This window comes from Pinus tabuliformis, chromosome 1_2 (genome assembly GCF_031772625.1).
Source record: "Pinus tabuliformis cultivar Carrire ecotype Pingquan chromosome 1_2, CPIR1, whole genome shotgun sequence".
Lineage (NCBI taxonomy): Eukaryota > Viridiplantae > Streptophyta > Pinopsida > Pinales > Pinaceae > Pinus > Pinus tabuliformis.
Window position 1 is genome coordinate 884,223,370 of NC_142298.1, and position 27,275 is coordinate 884,250,644.

The window sequence follows — 27,275 nt, forward strand, 5'->3', positions numbered from 1 at the left end:
AGCTACACCATTTTGTTGTGGAGTATATGGAACAACATGTTGCATTTGAATTCCATTCTCAATGCAAAATTTGATGAATTTGTAGTTAATATATTCTCTACCATTATCAGATCTTAGCTTAAGAATTTGATGTCCAGATTGTTTTTCAAAAAAGACATTAAAGGCCAAGAACATGTTAAATACTTCACTCTTGAGTTTTAAGATATATACCCAAGTGCGTCTGGAGAAATAATCAATGAAAGTTAAGAAATACTTGTAGCCAGAGAATGAAACAAATGGAAGTGGACCATATAAATCACTATGCACAAGTTGTAAAGTAGCTGATTCCTCATAAAAACATATCAGTCTAGGGGATATGCTAATGCAAAATGTACCTATTGACAGACTATGTTAACACCTTGTTAGGAGATTAACCCACTGGCCTTTGTTCTGTGGTGACTTTACAAACCGAATAGCTCCTCCACAAGATTACTCTCATATTGAATCTAAAACCATTTAACTATGATTAATTGGTAGCACATGCAATTTGCAAGGAAGGGTCACAGTTTCAGGTTTGTACTATTTAGTCAGGTTTATAGCTTAAATGGAAGTTTCATTCTTCGAGTTAAACTATCTTTGACATATATGATATAACTGACCTAGTCCATTTTTATGTCACTACTACAACAATCCATGAAATGTGCATGCAAGGTCTAAAATCAATGCTTAACTTGGCTTCCATAGTAGTGTTCCACATTTGAATGGACTTCCCAAAATATTGCACTGTGTTTATATAATTCTTCATGCATATCTAGTAAAAACTAAAGGCTAGATGCCAAATGTGTTTGTCAGATGTTGCTTATGAATGCATAGATAAGATTCATGTATTTCATATGTTCTCATGCATCTCTAGTAAAAACTAAAGGCTAGTTGCCAAATGTGCTTGTTAGATGTTTCTTATGAATGCATAGATAAGATTGTTGTATTTCATATATTCTCATTACAATACTGAATGTGGGATCTAATTCTTCAATGGTCCATGGCTTGAGTTTTAACTCGTTGAGGTATCCCTTACAATGGGCCAGTATCTTGAGCATTGAGGAATCAGATGAACTTGCAACTGATTTTATCTCTCTCGAGGTAGCATTGGAGTATTCTAGTTGTGTAAGTTTCATTTAATCAGGTTTCAACTTTTCACATATTACAAAAATACTTCAATATATGAAAAGATCTTCTATGTGCTTGGTGGTGGAGGGAGTAAAAATCCATTAGCATCAGAAGGCACAAGGTACAGTAGACAATGAAGATGACCAATTTTTCTATCTCACTAATGCAGAGACCCAGTTATTGCCGTAGAAGTTCAACATCTAAGTTTAGACTCGTGATTATAATAACACTTTCATCATGATATCTATAAGTTGGTACCTAATCATCCTTTCCCTTGTTAAGTGAGGAAGAAAGAGAGCACAAGTCTTGAGGTACCCTAAGAAATGTAGCACTAGAAATTTGACTTGAAAGAAACATCGCTTCTACCTCAACAAAAAAATTGGAGTTCATTCACTGCAACCTTTCTCAACCTTTTTTTTATAGCATTTGGCATTTTGGTTATGAAAATATGTCAACAAGAAGGTTTCACTTTAACTAACTTAATCAGTACATCTACATCATGATAATATACAACGTCTGACAACCCTTCACATGCCAACAAGGATTATAACAATCTAAACTCTGTTCAAGGAATATTGAGCAACATTGTTCATAAAATGTCATTTCTCACCTTAGCACAAGCACAAAACTGAATCATCATTGTGGTGTACTATTGTGCTTAAGAAGCCACAAATTCACATAAATAGCACCATAAATGGATGTGCTAATACCTTCCATTCATCCAATGAAGGTGGGTTGGCCCTTAGAGTTTTTTTGAGATTGCATGAAGAGAAGGTTGGTACTTTGCCTCTAAATTTAGGATCATTCAGCCTAGTTGGAAAGGAGAAATATTGAAGAGTTATAGGAATGAGTTTGGCTATTGGGTTTTGATGTTTAGAACAATCATATGATATGTGTTCTTCAAAACATAAGTAGAAGAAAGCCTGTCTGGGAGACTGATTTTAATAAATTCACAAGGTATTATTTCTATCTCTTACGAATCACATCTCAGGTGCTTGAGAATAAATAATAGCATAGTCAGATGGATAAGCAAGTCTAATTGACAGAACCTCATCGAAAATCTCACTCAAATCTCAGAAAAGATACAATAGACAATGAATATGAACAATTTTTCTATCTTACTGATGGAGAGACCTAGTTGTTGCCATAGAGGTTCAACAGCTAAATTTAGAATCGTGATTATAATAATACTTTCATCATGATATATATATAGATATATATATATATATATATATATATATATATATATATATATATATATATATATATATATATATATAATTTGGTATCTAATCATCCTTTCCCTCGTTAAGTGTGGAAGAAAGAGAGCACAAGTCTTGAAGTACCCTCAGAAATGCAGCACTAGAAATTTGACTTAAAAGAAGCATGGCTTCTGCCCCAGAAAAACACCAGAGTTCACTCACTGCAACCTTTCTCAACCTTTTTTTTATAGCATTTGGAAATTTGGTAATGAAAATATGTCAACAGGGAGGTGCTAGTTTCACTAACTTAATCAATACATCTACATCATGAGAATATACAAGGTCTGACAAACCTTCACATGCCAACAAGGATTATAACAATCTAAACTCTGTTCAAGGAACATTGAGCAACATTGTTCATAAAATTCCATTTCTCACCTCAGCACAAGCACAAAATTGAATCATCATTGTGGTGTATGCTTGTGCTGAAGAAGCCACAAATGCACATAAAGATGCACCCTAAATAGATGTGCTAATACCTTCCATTCATCCAATGAAGGTGGGTTGGCCCTCAAAGTTGTTTTGAGATTGCATGAAGAGAAGGCTGGTACTTTGCCTCTGAATTTAGGATCATTCAGCCTATTTGGAAAGGAGAAATATTAAAGAGGTATAAGAATGAGTTTGGCTATTGGGTTTTGATGTTTAGAATGATCAGGTGATATGTGTTCTCCAAAACATAAGTAGAAGAAGGCCTGTTTGGGAGACTGATTTTAATAAATTCACAAGGTATTATTTCCATCCATTAGGAATCACATCCTCAGGTGCTTGAGAATAAATAATAGAAAAGTCAACTAGATAAGCAGGTCTAATTTACAAAACTCCACCCAGAATCTCACTCAAATCTACTAGTATCATTTCCATGATTTAAATAATGAATGGAGGAGTCTTAATACTCGCATTCACTCAACATAAAAGTGACTAAGATGGTTAGAGGATAATACCCCATGAATCTCATGCCATATGTGTCTTAATTATAAAATTTGTATACCCCTATCAAGGTCTTGCAATGAAAGGGCATCGATTGAGAAGATTCTATATACTCCACACAAAATATTCCATGTTCTTAGAGTTGCAGCTGAGCCTCAACAATTGTACATTTGTGAGACATTTAAACTTGTATTCTTGTAACTTTGTTTTTTCTTCATATGATTAGCAACTATACAAAGTCAAACAACCTCTGCATTCCAATAGAAAGACTCTATATCCCCCTCTCGAAGTCTTGCAAGGAGAGGACATACATTGAGAAGAGATTATATACTCTCAAAACCTTCCAAGGTAACATAATCACAATTGAGACTCAACAACTATACAGTTACGAGGCAGACTAACCCATATTCCTATACTTTGTTTTCCCACATGAGAAAGTGATAAACAAAGGAAATGAAGATTTTTTTAAATATTTCCACCAATGATACCACCCATATGCAGTTCTAGGCAGGTAGAAACCATGTTTCTACCCCAAAATATCAACCATATGAAAAGTATGATGAAGATCATGCTTTCCTTGCTGATAATTTAAATCTTGAAAACACTTTTGAGGTCGCAGAATTACAGTTCAATAAAATAATCCTATTTTCATAGACACTAAAAGTAAGGGAGTTGTAGACTTTCCTGGTAATACACTTGGTACCTCAACATTTCATTGTGAGTTTGAGTAGGAGTAATGTAATCCCCATGTTGCACTTTGATGTTAATCATGATCATGTAAGAAATAAATGGAAGTAATCATGGTTTCCTAGAGTTTGAGGTCAATAAACTTTTTCAAAGCCAGCAAAGAAATAATGTGACCATTATGATTATATGAGTGAAGAAACAATTAATTTTATAGTTCAATCCTAAAAGATCCTATATCACAGAATCCAACAATCCTGCTACTTTTTATGCCTACGATCTAAATTTATTCCTCAAGCCAGATGGGATAGGGAAGTCTCTTCCTTTTAATATCAATACTCATCTGGAAGACAAAGTTATTGACATATGTGATGGATTTTCCTTGGAAGACAAACAAAGGGTATGTTATAAACACAAAATTATTTAAGCTTTCAGTCATACAAATCCATTTCCACCTATAGATAGCTCTATTGTTGACAATAACAAAGTTGGACAACCATAGAAGATTGATTAAACCTATAAGGAAACCCTCGATGACATATACAACTACAGTGCTAAGAATGAGAACGATGTCAAGAAAATCATTGATGAAGAATACAAGCTTGAGCAAATAAAAAATTTCTCTCTAGACCATATCAAATGAAAATATGTTATTTTCTCCATGAACATGCGGACAATCTTTCATGCACTATATTTTTAAAAGGAAATGTAGAAAACAAACCTCTAGCAAATCCACATTAAGTCAATGCTAAGGGACAATTTTTGGGCTTGGAAAAGGTGCACTCTAAAATGATCAATGATATAGGTCAAAATGATCTTGAAACCAATAAGAGGACATTTTATCAACGTAGTCATAAACAAGATCTGGATGCTCTGACCACTCATCTTATGGGTTTAGGGATTGATGGTGATACAAACACTGTTATGAAGTCTTGTGTTGTGCCTGTGTATCAATTTCTGGGCATTATATTTCATAAACATAATCTATGACATTACTATAAAACAATCAAGCTCCATCTTTCTAATTCCCTTCACTATGTGTTCAATTTTTGAATGAGAAACAACTTTTTGCGGGTATTATTGGTCTTGTGGATCAACAAAAATTGCATTGGATATTATATTAAGTTCGAAGAGATTCGTTGGAATGATTATCATTGTAGATGATAGACTAAAGCTCTATGGGCCAAATTTCCATCTACTACTTACTTTACTCACCCCTAGGATCTATAATTGCAATGTATCTCTACCATGCATTTTGGGTATTCTCTACTTTACAATAGTGATTTCAATACTATGATTTTTCATCCCTTCATTTGACATTATTTGATGTATGGATTCTCCATATCCACTGTCTCGTTTCTTCATGATATTTTTGTCACTGTATATGTTGGTCTGGCATTCTATTCAGGATATTGGCATCATTGTAATACCAAACCAAAGTATTGATATCCATACTTCATCACATTGGCATCTCAGTGAATCAGTTATCATGATGGTATGGAAACTCAGAGACCTTGTTGAAACTGTCATCACTATTATGTTTAGTCTCTAATTAGTTAGCATTGCATATAGTCTCACCGCACTTCTAATTATGTATAGATAAGTTTAGATACTTGTCAAATATATATATTTAAAATCCTGAACTAGTGATAATAGCTATGTTACAACTCGTTTAACCGAGACAATGTTATACAGTATTCTTGTTCACAAATGAAGTTGTGAACAAGCCTGATTCACATCTAGGAAGCTTGATTCATGAGATTTTGTAATTTGTATCTTTTTTATGAACTTTTGATGGAAACTAGTTGAAGAAGAGTAAGGATCGGGTGCAAGAAGGACCATTTGAAGCCAATCTCTCTTCTTTGTGGATCCCTCTCTTAGTACAATTCTACTTAGCATATATATCTTTAGTAGACCGACCAATATTGGCATTAATCATCACCAAAAGAATAATTCACTTTTCTCTCTGAAATCAAGTATGGCCTTAAGGAACTTTAAAATATTTGGCAAGCAGACAAACTTTGAAAGGGATATGGGCTTATACCTTATTTTGTTCTTTTAATGGTTGATATCATTTGCAGGTGGTTCTCCATATGTCATGAATTCTGGACGCTGAAGTAGTCAAGGGTTATACTCTATCTTTAACATTTCAACCCTCTAAGACAATTCAAAATTCCTAGTGCATCATGATTAAAAGAGAAGGACCAACCCTCCACTCACTGTGATTTAACTATGTTTTTGACATTACTAACTAATGTGCCACATTTCTCAACTGACTTATATTTAAGGTAGAAGGTAAAATAGATCTATTTTCTACCTCTAGTGAAATCCAAGCTCAAAATACAGTGGTCTCAACACTTGTTGAATTTGAGGTTTAGAAAGGGAGTCTCCCACTCTGATTGGTGATCACAAACTCAATATTTCGCATTGTCTTAGTTTATGCCCACCCATTCAACATTTGATGCCACTTATGGGTTTGGACTTTGCAATGGAAGATCCTCAATATGAATAGTGATAGTAGCCAAGCCATGATATAGCATGTGAAGAAGCCTCTCATCCCCGACACTAAGGGCTTGTAAAATTATACAATTTTGTCCACCTTGCAGTTATTTAAAAATTTGCAAAGACAAGTAAAGCCATTGTCCCTCTAGCTGTGCTAAAGAGGAGTGTCCTTTTTGATGCCTAAGGTGTATTGTTAGACATACATTATTGGTTCTTGGTCAAAAAATTGTAAGCCAAGATAAATGGAGAAATCAACAAATTAACTAAAACCTTTAAAGCTGAAAATGAGATGCCATCTTGTTATTGTCTCAATCATGTTGGTATTCAAGACGATAACCTTGATTTTCCTGTGATCCAAATAGGAGCATGCTTATAGAATGTGCAACCACAACAAGAAATCAGAGAGTTTAATTAATTGTGGACACTTGTAATATTATGGCAAGACATATAAGATGAACAAATAAAAAAATCCACACAAAAACAATATTTGTTTTGGAGGCAAATCAACTCTGAATTTTGTTAGTGAAGAAATTCTACACCTATAGCACATGAACATCATGAAGCAACCAAATAATAGCAACCCATTTACAGTGGAAAATACCAAATAAATAGCCAATCTAAGGTAATACCAAGTGTTTCATCTCTCATATGTGAGACAAAACACATCAAATCTGAAAACATGACAATAAGGATTTCAATTATTTTAGAATTTAGAAACTAGAACATTTACATGATACAGATTCAGTCATACCACTAGTACTTGCTAGTACTACATCAATGATTATCAAATGGCAAACAAAAGAAGTAATAACCATAAACTGCAGTCTTCTCATTAAGTCATAAAAATTAGAATGTAGAAAACGTACTACATAGATATTGATTCAGTGCTAATATAGATTGGAATGACAATGGAAAATACAAAATAGAATGGATACTAGAACCATAGATGGAAGAATCTCATAACCGATGACTATCAGTAGTCCTCCTCGATGCCATAATCATCAGAATTTTCCCATTACCATTGCTGTCTCATCCATAATCCTCCTCCTCTCTACCTAATCCAATCTACGCATCTGCTAGTGTGGAGGAGGAATGCTCAAGAGGATCACCATCATCAAAAGTGACCAGCTATAGCACTAGTCTAGAGGGAGTGCCCTAGGCTCTACACTGCCCTAATGAAGAAGCCCTAGATGCAAGAGGAAAGGGAGATCTAGCACGGTGAAGGAAGCCCTAATTCTACACTATGGAGAAGCCCTAAATGTTGCCCTATGGAGAAGCCCTAAATGTTACCCTATGAAGAAGTAGTAATACAGAACCATGGAAATGATGGCAGAAACCCTATCCACTGCTCTAAGGAGAAGAGATGTCCTAAACCTAGTTGCTACACTGCCTAATGGAGATGGCACCTAAATGGTGTCCTAGAAGAAGTGATCTACACATGGAATGCCCTTGCTATCATGAAAGGAAAAGCCCTTATCCTATACATAGTCATGAAAGGAATACCATCGTTGTCATGGAAGGAATTCTCTCACATGTAAACTATGAAATAACAAAGCCACACCTTCATCTATCGTTAACGGTGTTCTAAATAAGGATTCTCTATCTGCTATTTGGATTGAATCATAGTCATGAATGATAGATCCAATTCTTATGATGAATGTTGTAACATTATAGACAACGTAGTATATGACAACAATATGTATGGTGCAACAATGGTGCAACAATATGGACAGCAAGATGTATGGACAACAAGATGTATGGTGCAAAAATGGTGCAGTGGTATGGACAGCGAGATGTATGGTGTAGCAATGGAACAATAGTGCTACATGGTGTTGCAATGATACAACAATGGGACAACGATAGTCAATGGCATATAGTGCACAATGGGACAACAATGGTACAATGGTAGATCATGGAACAACTAGCTTTTAACGCAGCAAATTCATGGTGTTGTTATGGTATGGCAAAGCACAACGGGAAAGCCATGACATTGTGCAGTAGTGGCAGAATGGGATAGCCATGACATGGTACAATAGTGGCATAATGGGACAGTCATGACATAAGTGTAGCAGTGGGACAATGAGACAACAATGACATTGTGTAGCAGTGGCATAATGGGACAGCAAGAATGTGCAGCATGATGAGGTGCTCCATGATGACGATATGCAGCACAATGATAGGTGAAGGAGTCACCTTGGATAATCAGTTGAAGCAGCATGTCCTTTGATCTCATGTATCATCCTGTTAGAGATGATCTATGCTCTTATCTAGATAAGTCAAAGTGTTGACCTATGTTGTAAATGTACTATCTCTCTCTCTCTCTGTGCTGAACTATTGAAGAACATATAAGAAGAATTGATCAAGGTTTTCCCCACATTGGGGTTTTTCCTTGTATAGCGCCATATCTTGTGTCCTCCTATCTTGGCTTGTCTTCTATGATTTATGTTTATGTTCTATCTGCAGTTTACTTTAATGCTGATGTGATTGCTAATATGAAAAGGATATTGAGCTAACTATGAAAAATGAAATAAATTGTTTTAGGCATGGAACATACATAAAATTTACATGGTATCAAAATTGAGGTGACGAAAAATCCCAAGCAAGAGTGAAAGAGAAATAATTGAAGATAGTTGGGAAAGAACAAAAGGATCAATGGATTACTCATCCCTCTTGAAATTCACCAAGGGTAAAGTCGAAGTAGAGTATATCATCAAAATGGTGCAGTGGAAGCTTCTGATGACCTACCTACAGATCAGTTCAATGGGAAGTCTGGATCTTAGGGTGAAAGGAAAGGTAGATTCCTTGCTTACAATAAGTTCAGCCATTATGTGAAGGAGTGTCCAAATGGCAGGGACACATCTATTGATGAAGATAACAATGATTCCAATGATATCTTCAATGATCGAAGGAATGATAGATAATGCAGGTCATGAAGGAACCAACCAAATCTTGAAGGAAAGGAAGGAACCCTAGGTATGAAGAATCAAATGTTGTTTCTGAGAAGATAAAGTAGCGTAATTTTGTATTGGCACTCTCCTTCATATTATGTGGGAATATGTCTTATTGATTATAGTGCTTCAAGGCACTTCATCGGATAGAAGTGTGCTCTCTCGAATTTGGTAAGAAACAATTGTGGGATTATACTTGGAGCCAATGCCATCTATCCCAGAAAGAGTGTAGGAAATGGTACCCCTCAATTGAATGAGGGTAACTCTATTCATTTACAGAATCTCTCTTATGTACGCGATCACAAGAAGAACCTGGTGTCCATTTCAGCAATGAAAGTCAAAGGTTTCAGGGTGGCATTCATCGATGGAAAGGTACGTGTTTGAAAATAGAATTTTCAAAGATTCTTTTACTCATGTGTTTAGGGTTGGAAATTTGTACCAAGTTGTAGGATGGCTCATTGGGGACCATGTCAGTTGACACATCTCATCTATAGCACCGGAGATCTACTTATTGAAGGGCCCTACCCGATGTGAGTCAGATGGTGACTGGGATGCCTGAATTCAAAAGCAGCATGAAGGTACATGTCTGATATGTACCAAAGGAAAATCTTACAAAGGGACCATTCCCCTCATGTAGCAGGTTCATAGGCTTGGAACAACCCAAGGGGTTTGAGATTCATCGGGAATCTCATGTATGCAAATGGAAGAAAACCCTCTATGGCTTGAAGAAAATGACATCGGGATTGATGTGAGAGGATTGATAATTGTCAGATGAAGATGAGATTCACTAAGAGTGAAGCCGATCCAAACCATTGTTTGAATATTGTGGATGATAGACCTGTCATAACGGCACCTTCTAAGAACAACCTATTTCTTATAGGTGGAAACCCTCTCACTTGCAGAAGTAAGCAGGAGTTGGATTTTGAATGTGGAATGGTAAACTGCAAGACCGTGACTACCTCGAGGATCTTAACATTGCAAAGTTATATGGTGATGATGCTAGACTAGATTTGGGAAATGCCTCTGAGTTTCATAAACTCATTTGCATTGATGTTCTCGATGAACTTCTATACGTATATATGTTTTTCAGTTAGCATGGTGAGCTCATATTTGGTTGAGCCTCACTGGATTTTTGCCAAGAATCTTCTAAGATACCTTCGAGGCACAATATCTCATGGATTGAGATACAATGCTAGAAATATGAAGCTGCATAATTATTCGAATGTTGACTTGGCAGGCAGTGTGGAGGATCACTAGAGCACTTCTCAGTGGTGGTTCACTTTGAATTCCTCTTCGATATCATGGATGAGAAAGAAAAGGAAGTTATTTGCTATAAGCACCACTGAGACCAAATACATAGCTACGAGTATAATCTCGTGTGAAGCTTCCTGGTTTTGGAAGCTCTTCAGTGAGCTGTTTGTACACATGATGAATACCATTATGATCCTCTGTGACAACTAGGGGGGATTCGATTGTTGAGGAATCCCATATTTGATGATTGCTCCATTAGATACATATCATATACTACCTTATCTGGGATGTGGTAAGTTGATGATCGAGGAGGATCCATCGCATTGAGATTGATGTATAGGTCGCAAACATTTTTTCAAAACCCCGTGGAAAGGTCAAGTCTGTGACTTTCCCGAATGACTTGGAGTCATTGAGAGACCTTCATATAAGGGTATTGCATGTTGCATTCATTAAGCTCTGGGAGAACTGTGATGCTTGGTGTACTTACTAGAGCAACACACAACCATAGGGCTACTCACCGTCCACTAATGGTGTGTTGTGTACAGGGTGAATAGATTAGCCTTCCCCTGTGATACCCCAAGGCGACTTTGGGATAGGATGATTCATTCTCCTGTGAGCCAAGATGATTAGTTCTCCTGTGGAACAGGATGATTAGTTCTATTTTTGAGGCATCCTGCCCATCCAGTTTTGGACTCATGAGAAGTACCTCTCATCTTATCAATGAGCAAGGAAATGGGGTTAGGGACCATAGTAGTAGTATCGATGGACACATTATTGCATCTATTGTACTCCCTATGCTAGGATGACCTCCAACTGATCTGGGATCAATATGAGTGGTTTGAGACACTCTCTTGTGATATTGATCTGAGATGAATAAAATTGACTTCGGGTCAGTAAGAGTGATATGAGACACTCTCTTCAGATGAAACTAACTTTGGGTTAGTAGAGAATGGTATGAAACATTCTCGATCAATTCTTCTTCTTCATGGTTAAGCAGAGAAGAGCTGATAGAGATCAACATAGCAGAGAAGTGCAGAGCACTAATGGTAGAGATAGTATAGTCAGACATATGGATTAGTGGATGGAGTTCTCCCTAGTTGAGAAAGGAATACCATTGTTGTCATGGAAGGAATGCTCTCACACGTAAACACTGAGATAAAGAAGCCACGACTTCAGCTATCCTTAATATTTTTCTCAATAAGGATGCTCTATCTTATGTTTGGATTGAATCACAATCATGAATGATAGATCCATGTCTTATGTTGAAGGTTGTAACATTATGGACAACATAGTATATGACAGCAAGATGTATGGTGCAACAATGGTGCAGCAGTATGGACAAAAAGATGTATGGACAACAAGATATATGTTGGAGCAATGGTGCAACAGTATGGACAACAAGATGTATGGTGCAGTAGTGGGAAAAAAATGCTACATGGTGCTACAATGATATAGTAATGGGGTAACAAAGGTAACTTGGTGTAATATGGTACAACAATGGGACAACAATGGTCAATGGAATATAGTGCACAATGGGACAACAATGGTACAATGGTACAACATGGAACAACTAGTATTTAGTGCAACAAATCCATGGTGTTGTTATGGTATGGAAAAGCACACCAGGATAGCCATGACATTGTGTAGCAGTGGCACAATGGGACAACCATGACATAGTGCAACAGTGGCACAACGGGACCACCATGACATAGAGCAACAACGGCACAACAAGACATTCTCATCAAGAGGTGTTGGATTGATCTAAAGATCATCCAATTCCAACGTGTATTCATGGAGATATGAATTTATTTGTGTTATGTGACAATTCGTCAAGGTCGGCTAGCAAATAAATTACCCCCATCTATCCTCAACATTTTATTATAAATAGAAGTGGTTTTCAAGTCATTTTCTACACACACTTCACTCTTGATGTCTCTCCACTTATTTTTGGTTTTGGTGGCAAGAGAGATCTGGATGATGAAGCCCTAGACGCAGGAGGAAATGAGATAGTATGGCTGCAGTCAAGAGGTATTCTATACATTGTCCTAATAGAGATATGATGCCCTAACCGTAGTCCAAACTAGGAGTTGAAATTCTTGTTCAGTTGTGCACTAATATTCTACCAAGGGAAGGCTAATGCTTCCCTAAACATAGTCTTAATGGAAGAGTGACTGCCGCAGCCTTGGAGGAGCCCTAGCTACTGTAAAATGTGCCCTAGCTGCAAACCTTATATGCTATCCTAAAGGGATGAAATCGCAGTGAAGAGAGACTCCTTCATTATCCCAGAAGAAGGCTCTTTATCACAACAAGGAGGCTTCCATACACTATCAAAGGAATCTCCAAAAGAGCCCTAGCCAAAGTCTTCTATTCATAGCTAAGATGCAGTCAAAGGGAGCCTAAATGAACCCATAATCCACAATAAGAAAGAGACTCAACACACAGTCCTAAAGGATGTGTTTTAGGTGTTGTTCAAGTAAGGATACCTAGCACGTCTTAGCCACAGTCTTGAAGCCTAGCCACGTTGAAGGGAGAAGTCTCTACAACTATCTTATGAGGAGGACCTATACACTGTCAAAAGAGGTTCTAACCAATAGTTAAGGAGGGCTCTACTATGCTGGCTAGAGGAACTATAAACCACTATAAAGGAAGGCTTCACAGTTATGATGAGGTCCTAAGCTACAACAATGAGAGACCCCAATCCGCTAATGGGAAGAAGCCCTAACAACATATCGAGACTTGAAGGATCAACATAGTATTTCAGTGGCAACATGATGATGACAACATTGTGATTGAAACTATTCCTGAGGATTGTTTATAAGGTTGGTAACCTACAGTCATGTTATATTAATGAAATTTGTCCTAGACCAAAGTTCAGATCCACATGCTCCAATTGAGTCAAGTCCTTGTAGGACTTATACTACTGCATTGATATTATTTGTTGACTAAAGATCAGAGGCTAGACTTGCTACTGGGCTAGGCCATAGGCCATAGCCAGCAACAAAGGTATTCACTTGAAAGTGTGAAAATGGTGTAGCTACACCTCGAAGTCATGCATTGGTAACTGTGTGAATGAAGATGATTGAATGTTGATGCCATATCTCATAAAGCAGTAACAGCTAGTGCAACAAGAAGTTATCAGTGTTTTTGGGAGCTATATTGGGCACAATGTTTTAAAACTCTGATTCAGACACCGACTTGGCCAAGGATCGACTCCGACTCCAACTCCAACTCGGTATCGACTTCGTCAACTTGATTTCAATGACACGGTCGTTGTAAAAATTACATTAAATATTTAATTTTTTTTATAAAATAACATAAATTTAAAGATTTTCATTCATGTTTCCAAACACACATCATTAGAATATAGATAGAAAACAACTCATGATCAAAGTAGGCTCATGAATATATCCATTATATCAAAATGGAACCTAGTGCAATGTAGTCTGTACTAAACATTAACCAAGAAACTAATCATAATTTGACTAATAACCATAGACTTGCCATGTCCTTTGATTCTTGTATTGTATTGCGTTCATAGATTCCAAGTGTCACAATAATGCAAGGGAATGGTTGATTATGTTCAACTAAATTGAATCAATCATTGCAAATTTAAAGATACTATAAGTTGAATTCGAAAGCATAATCTATGGTGCTATACTGTTATGCTTCCTTCTTGTTTATTTTTTATAATTATTGTCCATAGATTGCAGTTATTTCGGAGTGAATCTTGGGAGATTAGTATGTACTCTTTAGGAAGACTGATGGCTTGGGCTGATTTAGGCACTAATCCTTCATCATCTCATAGTTGATTTAGGCACTAATCTATTAACTTCTATGCTGAATCTGAAATAGATGTAGTATTATAATGTACCTTGACAATTGCATTAGCCGCTTTTATCCACTAATCAATATTCATATAATCCTTCTATCGTACCTTTTTCCTATTAATTATATGTGGAACAGTGGGGGTCTATATTTATCCGTGTACTTTTTATCATTTTTTTGAAGGTTATAAAAGTACCACGTTGGAATGCCAATCTATTTATCCTAGCCTTTTTGAGATCATAATTCAGTCAAAAGTCACCTAAAATGTATCTTATTGACAAACAACACATGATAAAACTGTTTTCACAAGTTTGGAAACTGAAAACAGAGAATGGAATGTCAAGTAAAAGACTGAAAGAGTGCTCATGAGAAGTTGTTGGACAACTTCCGGGATGCCCACCATGCTTCGACAAAGAAAATTGCAACCATATGTAGGACAAAGAAAAATGTGCACTGCTCATAGCATGCCAAGGACCTATTGTGCTCTATTAACTGGCCATCTCTGCACATATTGTATATACTAGGAGTGTGTTAAGAGCCCAGTACGAACCTGACCGAGTTATTATGGACTCAGCCGATCTAGCCAGGTTAATATTGAGCCGGCCAAGTTGTTAGACAACCCATCCGGCTTGGTATTAACCTAACCGACTGAACCATTTCCTAGACCGGGTCATTGTTGGGGGGTCTGGCTTGGACAACCTCGACTGAGTCGATTCCAAGCCGGCCATATTTTAAAACACTGTTTGGGTCAAGGGTTGTCCATGTTCGACTCAGTTTGATGAGCATCCTATTGGTGCCATATGGATGAACTTCAGAAGAAGGTTCTGTCTAGTTTGACCAGCATTGACTTCTCTGGTCAAGGGTTTTCTACTATTGTCATAAATATCAGTTTTGTATATTTGTACTATCTCTCTGCTAAACTATTGAAGATCATAAGAAGATTTGATCAAGGATTTCCCCACATTGGGGTTTGTCCCTAGCTGGTGCCACATCTAGTGTCTTCTTGTATTGGCTTGTTTTCTATGATTTATGTTTAAGTTCTATCTACATCTTGCTATCATTTTAAATGTGATTGCTAATCTAAAATTGATATTGAGTTAATATCGAAAATTGAAGTAAATTTTTTCTAAGCATAGAACATAGCTAAAATTAACAATAACACTTTCAGTGTTATTATTTATTGATTTCTGTACCTCTTGAATTGGAATTGGGTTAGGTAGCTAAATAGAAACTTTGAGTTTTCTTCCAAGTCTGGGTACTTGTCTATGATTTATGGCACATATGCAAGCCTTGAAAGTGTGAGAATGCATAAGAATAAACTCCTGGGATAAATACCCATTTGATTATAAGGACTTCTCTTACATTGATGTCAGAGTGTCAGCAAGGAAATTTGCAGATATCTTAACACAAAGAAACAAGCAATCAAATTCCATTAAAATGCACTTAACTTTACATATGCCCAAAAGCAGAGGAAATAACTAAGCTAGAATTCAATCCAAGAAAATGCCTCATATTATCATCCTATGTTTAGTAAAGCTTACAAGGAAATGGGTTTGGTATGTGCTTAAAGTCTGTACACTTAACTTTACGTGTGCCCAAAAGGAGAGGAAATAACTAAGATGGAATCTGATCCAAGAAAATGCCCTGCATTATCATCCTATTCTTAGTAAATCTTACAAGGAATTGGGTTGGGTATGTGTTTAATATATGTACAATAAAAAAGATAGAATCTAAAGGTAGCCCCAACAATCTGAACAGGAAACAGGATATGATAATAATTTATTCAAAGAGCTATTTTTTAATAAAAAAAACAGAAAGTCAAAACACATACCTGTTTTAGGCAAAAACTATGGAAGATCAGCCTCATAGAAAAAAATGGTAGTAAATGCAAAGCTTGTAAACCTGTCTTGGTAGTCCAGAAGGGTTGTTGACAGAAGCGCCTCACCTGTTAATGCTACAGGATACTCCCCCGACCATATTGGAGTTAATGTGTGCACTGGTTAATGCTCCTCAAAGCACACGGATCACAGATTATCAAAGCACATGGATCATGGATTATTTATCTGCTCAAAAGTTTCCCAAATCATTGAACACCAAATATTTAGAGTGCAACTTGAAATTTTAAATTTTCCCACAAAAATGTTTGAAAAGTCTCCATCCTAATATTTTTTTAAATGTTCATTTTCTAGTAGTTCTATTAATTGGCACTTTTATTTTATTAATACAAACCATATAATATAAACTCACATTTGCATCCTATAAATTATATAAACTCACATTTGCATCCTATAAACTATTCACCTTAGAGGCACTGGGAGGTGGTTTTGTACCATGTGCATAGTTTATATTATTACTAAACCTTAAAAACCACTCGTAGGCCCTAGGATGATAATGGTGTTTCTTCTTAGATGATGTCCAAGACCCCAACAAAAGCCATCCTTGTTGGGAAAATCCTCACATTAACACCCATACAACATCTATATACCTATGGTTTATAATGATGGAAAATAGTGCTCCCCATCACCTAATTGTGCAAAAAGCCCCAACTAACCTAGATTCCATGTCAAACATGTCCTCGATATTAACATATTATTCTACATTATCCATTAGCTCATGGAGATAGAGGGTTCAAGGACTCTCACTTGATGGTTGGGGACTATAATCCATCAAGAGGTCTGTCAGACTAGGAGGTAACTCCTCAAATGTAATTGTATTCTTCATTTAGCTTGTTCATTATTATATACAAGAGGGAGTGACTATTCAGTGAATCTCCCGATGAATCTCCATTTTCTCTATTATCTATTTACACTAATTACAGTTTTTCACCCAATCCCTATTATTAGGTGTCAACATTCCCCCCTTAATCTGAAGGGATGTTGGTGAGTCCAAGCATACTTCTGAATCTTTCAAGCTTTTCTCTTCCAAGCACTTTAGTGAAGATGTTTGGAATCTTCTCATTAGTGGAACAATGGCGAGGATGGATTGTTTTGGCCTCAACGTGATGTTGAATCATATGATATTTTCTATTGATGTGTTTCGTTTGATGATGGAACTTTGGGTTGTTGGCCAACTTTATTGCCGAGGTATTGTCAATCATGAGTGCAGTCAATTGTACTTATTTTACCTACAAATCTTCAAGAATTTTCCTGAGCCACACAATTTATTTTGTTGCCTCAGTTGCTGCCACATATTCTTCCTTTGTTATGGAATCTGCTAGAACTAATTGTTTGCGTGATCTCCACGAGACACCTCCTGATCTAAGACTCATAGCATAACATGAAGTAGATACCCCAACTTCTTTATCTCCATCGAAGTCTGAATCAGAGTATCTAATCAAGCTAAAGTCGCCTACCTGCGTATACTTGATTCCAAAGTCTTGAGTTCCCTTCAAGTACTTTAGAACTCTTTTTGTAGCAGACCAATGTCCCTCACAAGGATTCTGCATAAACCTAGAGAGGATTCCAACAACAAACGAAATGTCTAGTCTAGTAATAGTTAGGTAGTCAAGACTTCCTACAAGCTGTCTATACTTTGTTACATCCTCAAATTATTTTCCTTCAATGGATGTGAGCTTTAAGTTTTGTTCCATTGGAGTAGTCGGAGGATTGCATTTAGTCATGCGAAACCTGTTTGATAGATCTCCAATGTACTTCTTTTGAGAAAGGAATATGGACTTTAGATGTTCAGTTACTTCAATACAAAGATAGTAATGAACATAGACCAAATCAGTCATTTCAAAACCTTTCCTCAATTCCTTCTTTATGGATGCAATGTATCTCTCATTGTTCCTTGTCATCAAAAGATCATCTACATATACCACGAGATATACAATTGTTTTGACAACCTTCTTGGCAAACAAAGTTGCATCATCAAGATCATAATGTTTTAAATTGAGTTTCAGAAGATGCTCAGTTAGTTTTTCATACCAAGCTCGTGGTGCTTGTTTGATGGCATACGAGGATTTCACAATTCTGCATACTTTATGTTTACGTCCTTTCATAGCAAATCCTTCAGGCTGGGAAATAAAAACATTCTCTTTTAGATCTCCATTAAAGAGGGAAGTTTTTACATCCATTTGATGGACTTTCCAACCGTTCTGAGCTACTAGGGCAAAGAGTGTTTGGATGGTAGCCCATTTTGTTGTAGGGGAAAAATTCTCCTCATAATCGATCCCTTCCTTGCTAGAGGATGTGGATCAAGAACAATCAGTTTCTCCTTAGCTATGGGAGATATAAAACATGATGCAAAAGAAAGTCTGGAAGACTAGGCAATTTAAGCCTGATTGTACCAAGCCCTGATGGCTTGAGTTTTGATTTGTCTGCAAAGTATATTGTTCCATCAACATTGTCAGTAAATTCTTCAAAAAAATCTCTTCTAAAACTCATGTGGCATGTTGCTCCTGAATCAAGCAACCAATCATTTTTCCAAGAAGCAAGTGAAGCATTAAATAAGTCTTCATTTACTCCAATATTACAGTGTGCCACAACATAGTGAGTGGATTCAGGTGATGTACCTTTCTATTTGTCATTAGTGTTACCTTTAGTTTGGTTTCTTTCCTATTCAATTATGTCCCAAGGCAACTTGAATGTGGATGCATCATGTGATCCATCTCTTTTGCAGCATATGCAGTGCAAATATGACTTTTCTCCTTGAGAGTGTCTGCCTCCCCTGCCTTTGAAATTTCTTCCTCTTCCTCTTTGACCACCTCTTCCTCCGGAAGAATCTTGAGCAAGATTATTTTCTCCATGTGTAAGGCAAACAACCTCTTTAGAAGACTGAGGAGGTGTCTTCTTCCCAAAAGCTTTCTCCCTTTTAGCAATTTTTTTCACAAGGGAGTCAAAGGTAATATCTTTGAGGTTTCCATTTGCTTGCAATGACTCAAGACAATTTGAGTAAGTGGGATAAAGTGCCTTGAGAAAATCTATCATAGGAATATCTAGTTCAACATTAGTGACTTTGATATCATGCATAATAGATTTCATTTATGATGCAAGAGCAAGACGATCATCATTTTATAATTCAAGGGTGAACAGTTTAATCATGAGTTGAACAACTTCAAGTGTAAAGTGTGAGTCATAGAGTTCCTTTAGTTTTTGTAAGGCTTCAAAAGAATTTGAAAATGGTGAAATATGGCAACCCACCTCTTCATTTACTGATGCTGCAATCAATGCATAAGCCTTGCTATTCCTATTTTCCCAAGTGGCGAATTCCTTGTCTGAGGTAGGTCCTTATGGCTCTTTGTCTCTGTTTCCAACACACACTCCTTTCCATAGCTCATTAAAAATGAGAGTGTGTTTGATTTTCTATGACCATTCTAGATAGTTCTCCTTCCCCGTGAGAACCACTCCCACAATAGATATCAATGAATGCATTGTAAAATATGTGTATTGTAAAGAAAATAATTCTAGTGGCAAAAAATGCAGTTTTGGTGGTTGGAATGCAAAAAAAAAATATAATCTAATATTTATGGCAGTGGTATACCAATGAGGTATGGCAATGTTAACACCCCCTTCATGAGTTACTCTGGGTCTCCATATAGAGGGCCATGGGAGAGGGCCAAGAGTTGTGTATACAAGGTTCAAAACCGAGCGCAGTGAGGGTTGTGAGTACATATATGGAGAGGAATTAATGGGATAACATGGACGCACAGAGATTAACAGGACAACATGGAGGTGATAGCGCAACCATTAATACAACAGTCAATTGAAACAAAATTGCCAGATTTTCAATGCATTTGATGAACCATATTCAAAGGGGGCTGGTTCCTACCAGTGTATTCCTGAACTCTTTCACTTATTCAGAAAACTGTATTGCACCATCTCTATGATGGGCATGAAGATCTGAAGATGCTCCAATAGTTCTTGTACACGAGCCAGGCAGACCACTACTTTCTACTGTTGTATGGACAACTTGTGAGGGAAGGAGAAACCAGAGGAGGGCATAGAGACAACTTTTTGTGGACCAAGATTCTACTTTGCTACGATGAGGTCGTGGACAACATATGAACCAGAGAAAACAAAACGTTAAACAAATGCAACATTAAATAAACGACTTCACTGAAGTAGAGAAAATGCACATTAAACACCAAATGTAGGTAGAGATCAATAACACAGATATAACATTATGACAAATGACATCACAAGTGTATAGAATGCAGAGAAGGTGACAATTTTGCAAAATAGGAAGAAAATGAGAGAGTTAAAAAGTAGAGAGGAAAGCCAAAAATGACGCTGGCTCTGATACCATGTTAGACCAAGAGGTAACTCCTCAAATGTAATTGTATTCTTCATTCAACTTGCTCATTATTATATACAAGAGGGAGTGACTGTTCAGTTCATCTCCTAATGACTCTCCATTTTTTCTATTATTTATTTACACTAATTACAGTTGTTCACCAAATCCCTATGATTAGGTGTCAAAAAGGTCAAATGTCGGGCTAACTTTATTAAGGACACCTCAAGGTCAACCAACACTAATGCAATTTATTAGTTGTTGGTACATCGACCTATCAAAATGCCAAAATATTAGGTAGTAGACATTAGTAAGTAAGACACTAGTCACCAACAAGAAACCTTGATATTGATAGAGTAATGATGTCGTGAGTGGATGTGGACCTGGGGATACTGCATGGAAATTGTGTCGCAGTTGATTTCACGTGCTAATGTTTCATTATGATGTGGCACCAATGTGGGTCTAGATGACATGGAATACGAATGTGGCAAGTGATGTGGCATATTGACATGGCAGTGGAAGGTTGACTTGGCACCGAGGTGATGTCTAGGTGGTAACCATATAGGAGCGACGTTGATGTTGGGATTTTTGATGTTAAGATAGCAACTAATTAGTATCAATGACACTCTTTAGCCTCTTCCCGAGGGCCCAGGGGCTTGATAGCTTGACCATTGGCCTTTCAAGATATCAGGCATTGAGACATTAGGGCTTCAATCTACAAGCTAATTTGTATGTTAGTTGTCAAGTATCGAGATAGTGAGTATGTATAGAAAATTAAGGAAAATCATGTGTTTCGTGTGAACTTGGGCAAGCTTAGAAGTCGTGTTGCAAACTACTACAAGTGTCCTTAATTTTCTACAAGAAATAGTATAATTTGAAGGTGAATATGCTAAATGTGATATTGGATGGCAATGATGCTAAGGAGAAGTTGGAAAATTGAAAAGTGCACCTATCCAGTGCATCAAAACAACTTGTGGTAGGGTTAATATAACAAAATGCAAGGTTGTAGTGTTTCTTGTAGTTGGAAAATAGAGTAGGGTGTAAGAAACAATGAATAATATATAATGAAAAAAAAATAGTAATGGAAATGAACTAAATTCAAAGTAAAAATTCTATATAACTAACGTAACAGTGCTACAACTATCATCAACAAATGTTAAGATAATGTGGAAGAGAAAATTGCTCATAAACTATCTAAATAAAGTCATGCATGAAAGTAATGTTCATAAATATTTTGTAGACATAAAAAACGTGTGAACAAAAATGATAGAAGAGGGATATTGACCACCTAGGTTGGGCCTTAACACAAGGAAACTTAAAAACCTTAGAAGAAAGCTAAACTGAGAGCTGAAATCAAATATCACTTTGATTAGCAAAAATGTTGTTTGTACGTGACAAAATTACAAAAAATTCTTGGGACCTAAACCTCTCATATTATTCACATGCTTTCCTATGATTTTCTTCTAATCCTATTATAGTATTCAAGCCTGTTGTTTGTACAAGTGGATAGGAGGAAAATTCGTTGAGTGGAGGATTTCTTTCCCTCCAAAAAGCAATAAAAACCTAGATCTTGTCTCCTAGATCACCACGTAGCAGTAGTAAGGAGGATTTAATATCATTAGGAAGTTGTGTTGGATTTATTACTAACACACCAAAACCACTCATAAGCCCTAGGAAGATAATGGTGTTTCTCCTTAGATGGCGTTCAAGCCCCAAAACAAAGCCATCCTTGTGGGGCAAAATTATCCTCACATTAACACCCATACAACATCTATATACCTATGGTTTATAATGATGAAAAATAGTGCTCCCCATCACCTAATTGTGAAAAAAGCCCCAAATATCCTAGATGAAATGTCAAACATGTCCTTGATATTAGCATATCATCCTACATTATCCATTAGCTCGTGGAGATAGATGGTTCAAGGACTCTCACTTGATGGTTGGGGACTATAGTCCATCGAGAGGTCAAATTTCGGGCTAACTGTATTAAGGAAACCTCAAGGTCAACCAACACTAATGCAATGTATTAGTTGTTGGTACATTGACCTATCAAAATGTCACAATATTGGGTAGTATACATTAGTAAGTAGGACACTAGCCACCAACAAGAAACCTTGATATTGGCGTTGAACACCACTAGGCCAACTATTCACCTTAGAGGCACTGGGAGGTGGTTTTGTACAATGTGCTTAGTTTGTATTATTACTAACCCACGAAAACCACTCATAGGCCCTAGGATGATAATGGTGTTTCTCCTTAGATGATGTCCAAGGCCCCAAACAAATCCATCCTTGTGGGGAAAAATTATCCTCACATTAACACCCATACAAAATTTATATACCTATGGTTTATAAGGATGGAAAATAATGCTCCCCATCACCTAATTGTGCAAAAATCCCCAACTAACCTAGATTCCACGTCAAACATGTCCTCAATATTTGGATATGATCCTACATTATCCATTAGCTCATGGATATAGAGGGTTCAAGGACTCTCACTTGATGGTTAGGGCCTACAGTCGATCGAGACGTCAAATTTCAGGCGAACTATATTAAGGACACCTCAAGCTGAATCAACGCTAATGCAATGTATTAGTTGTTGGTACATCGACGTATCAAAATGTCACAATAGCAGGTAGTATACAATAGTAAGTAAGACACTAGCCACCAACAAGAAACCTTGATATTGGCGATTAGCACCACTAGGCCAACTATTCACCTTAGAGGCACTAGGAGGTGGTTTTGTACCATGTGCTTAGTATGTATTATTACTAACCCACCAAAACAACCCATAGGCCGAAGGATGATAATTGTGTTTCTCCTTAGATGATGACCAAGGCCCCAAACAAAACCATCCTTGTGGGTAAACATTATCCTCACATTAACACCCATACAACATCTATATACCTATGGTTTATAATGATGGCAAATAGTGCTCGCCATCAACTAATTGTGAAAGAAGGCCCAAATAACCTAGATGCTATGTCAAAAATGTCCTTTATATTAGCATATCATCCTACATTATCCATTAGCTCATGGAGATATAGGGTTCAAGGACTCTCACTTGATGGGTGGGGACTATAGTCCATTGAGAGGTCAAATTTCGGGCTAACTATATTAAGGACACCTCAAGGTCAACCAACACTAATGCAATGTATTAGTTGTTGGTACAACTACCTATCAAAATGTCACAATAATGGGTAGTGGAAATTAGTAAGTAGGACACTAGCCACCAACAAGAAACCTTGATATTGGTGATGAGAACCACTATGCCAACTATTCACCATAGAGGAACTGGGAGATGGTTTTGTACCATGTGCATAGTTTGTATTATTACTAACCTACGAAAACCACTTGTAGGCCCTAGGATGATAATGGTGTTTCTACTTAGATGATATCCAAGGCCCCAAACAAAGCCATCCTTGTGGGGAAAAATTATCCTCACATTAACACCCATACAACATCTATATACCTATGGTTTATAATGATGGAAAATAGTGCTCCCCATCACCTAATTGTGAAAAATGCCCCGACTAACCTAGATGTCATTTCAAACATGTCCTCGATGTTAGAATATCATCCTACATTATCCATTAGCTCATGGAGATAGAGGGCTCAAGGAATCTCACTTGATGGTTGGGGACTATAGTCCATCGAGACATCAAATTTCAGGCTAACTGTATTAAGGACACCTCAAGGTCAACCGACACTAATGCAATGTATTATTTGTTGGTACATTGAACTATAAAAATGTCACAATATTAGGTAGTATACATTAGTAAGTAGGACACTAGCCACCAACAAGAAACCTTGATATTGGTGTTGAGCACCACTAGGCCAATTGTTCACCTTAGAGGCACTAGGAGGTGGTTTTATACCATGTGCATAGTCTTCATTATTAATAAGCCATGAAAACCACTTGTAGGCCCTAATATGATAACGGTACTTCTCCTTAGATGAAGTCTAAGGCCCCAAACAAAGCCATCCTTATGGTAAAAATTATCCTCACATTAACAAGCATACAACATCTATATACCTATGGCTTATAATGATGTCAAATAGTTCCCCCCAACTAACCTAGATGCCATGCCAAACATTTCCTCAATATTAGCATATCATCCTACATTATCCATTACCTCATGGAGATAGAGGGTTCAAGGAAGCTCACTTGATGGTTGGGGACTACAGCCCATCGAGAGGTCAAACTTCAGGCTAACTATATTAAGGACACCTCAAGGTCAAGCAACACTAATGTAATGTATTAGTTGTTGGTACATCTGCATATCAAAATGTCAAAATATTGGGTAGTAGAAATTAGTAAGTAGGACACTATCCACCAACAAGAAACGTTGATATTGGTGATGAGCACCACTATGCAAACTATTCACCTTAGAGGAACTGGGAGGTGTTTTTGTACCATGTGGATATTTTGTATTATGACTAACCCACCAAAACCACTCTAGGCCCTAGGATGATAATGATGTTACTCCTTAGATGATGTCCAAGGCCACAAACAAAGCCATCCTTTTTGGGAAAAATTAGCCTCACATTAACACCCATACAACATCTACATACCTATGGTTTATAATGATGGAAAATAGTGCTACCCATCACCTAATTGTGGAAAGAAACTCAACTAACCTAGATGCCATGTAAAACATGTCCTCGATATTAGCATATCATCCTACATTATCCATTAGCTCATGGATATAGAGGGTTCAAGGACTCTCACTTGATGGTTGGGGACTATAGTCCATCGAGACGTCAAATTTCAGGCTAATTGTATTAAGGACACCTCAAGGTCAACCAACACTAATGCAATATATTAGTTGTTGGTACATCAACCTATCAAAATGTCACAATATTGTGTAGTAGACACTAGTAAGTAGCACACTAGCCACCAAGAAGAAACCTTGATATTGGCGATGAGCACCACTAGGTCAACTATTCACCTTAGAGGCACTGAGAGGTGGTTTTATACCATGTGCATAGTATGTATTATTAATAACCCACCAAAACCATTCATAGGTCCTAAGATGATAATGGTGCTTCTCCATAGATGATGTTTAAGGCCCCAAACAAAACCATCCTTGTGGGGAAAAATTATCCCCACATTAACAACCATACAACATCTATATACCTATGGCTTATAATGATGGACAATAGTTCTCCCCATCACGTAATTGTCCAAAAAGCACCAACTAACGTACATTCCATGTCAAACATGTCCTCAATATTAGCATATCATCCTACATTATCCATTAGTTAATGGAGATACAAGGTTCAAGGACTCTCACTTGATGGTTGGGGACTATAGTCCATAGAGAGGTCAAATTTCGGGCTAACTGTATTAAGGACACCTCAAGGTCAACCAACACTAATGAAATGTATAGTTGTTGGTACATATACCTATCAAAATTTCACAATATTTGGTAGTAGACATTAGTAAGTAGGACACTAGCCAACTAGGCGATGAGCACCACTAGGCCAACTCTTAACCTCAGAGGCACCAGGAGGTTGTTTTGTACCATGTGCATAGCCCGTATTATTACTGACCCACCAAAACCACTCGTAGGCCCTAGGATGGTAATGGTGCTTATCCTTAGATGATGTCCAAGGCCCCGAACAAAGCGATCCTTGTGGGGAAAAATTATCCTCACATCAAGACCCATACAACATCTATATACTTATGGTTTATAATGATGGGAATAGTGCTCCCCATAACCTAATTGTGAAAAAAGCCCCAAGTAACCTAAATTCCATGTCAAACATGTCCTCGATATTAGCATATCATCCTACATTATCCATTAGCTCATGGAGATAAAGGGTTCAAGGACTCTCACCTGATTGTTGGGGACTATAGTCCATCAAGGGGTCAAAGTTTGGGCTAATTGTATTAAGGACACCTCAAGGTCAACGAACACTAATGCTATGTATTAGTTGTCGGTACATCGACCTATCAAAATGTCACAATATTGGGTAGTATATATTAGTAAGTAGGACACTAGCCACCAACAAGAAACCTTGATATTGGCGATGAGCTCCACTAGTTCAACCATTCACCTTAAATGCACTGGGAGGTCGTTTTGTACCATGTGCATAGTTTGTATTATTACTACACCACCAAAACCACTTGTAGGCCCTAGGATTATAATGGTGTTTCTCCTTAGATGATGTCCAAGGACCCAAACAAAGCCATCCTTGTGGGGCAAAATTATCCTCACTTTAGCACCCATACAACATCTATACACCTATGGTTTATAATCATGGGAAATAGTGCTCCCCATCACCTAATTGTGCAAAAATTCCCAATTAACCACGATGCCATGTCGACCATATCCTCAATATTAGCATATCATCCTACATTATCAATTAGCTCATGGAGATACAGGGTTAAAGGAATCTCACTTGATGGTTGGGGACTATAGTCCATCGAGCGGTCAAATTTCAGGCTAACTATATTAAGTACACCTCAAGTTCAACCAACACTAATGCTA